Raw genomic sequence first — 694 nt, 5'->3', positions numbered from 1 at the left:
GGGACATGGGGACACAGAGGGGACATGGGGACACAGAGGGGACATGGGGACATGAGTGGGACATGGGGACACAGAGGGGACATGGGGACACAGAGGGGACATGGGGACACAGGGGGGACATGGGGGACACGGGGGGGTATTGGGGACATGGGGGGACATTGGGGACATGGGGGGGCATTGGGGACATTGGGGACATTGGGGACATTGGGGATACGGGGGGGACATTGGGGACATTGGGGACACGGGGGGACATTGGGGACATTGGGGACAGGGAGGGGACAGCTGAGCACGGGCTCCGTAGCTGGGGTCACCTGCGCTGTCCCCGTGTGACCCACTCCGTGTCCCCGTGCCACCCCGTGCCACCCGGTGTGTCCGTGCTGCCATGCCCCCGTGTCCCCAAGGTGACCTGAGATCACCTGCCCTGTGTCCCCCCTGTGTCCCCTGTCCCCCTCTGTCCCCCTGTCCCGGTGTCCGTACCTGAGATCACCTGCCCGAAGAGCTCCTCGGGCGTGTCCCCGAAGAAGGGCACGCAGCCCACCAGGAACTCGTAGAGCACGATGCCCATGGCCCACCAGTCCACGGGCTTGCCGTAGCCCTGGCGCAGGATCACCTCGGGCGCGATGTACTCGGGCGTGCCGCACACCTGGGCACACCTGGGCTCAGCTGGCACACCTGGGCACGCCCTGGCACACCT

This window comes from Passer montanus, unplaced genomic scaffold (assembly GCF_014805655.1).
Source record: "Passer montanus isolate IOZ18808 unplaced genomic scaffold, ASM1480565v1 scaffold1307, whole genome shotgun sequence".
Classification (NCBI taxonomy): domain Eukaryota; kingdom Metazoa; phylum Chordata; class Aves; order Passeriformes; family Passeridae; genus Passer; species Passer montanus.
This window is presented reverse-complemented; position numbering follows the sequence as displayed.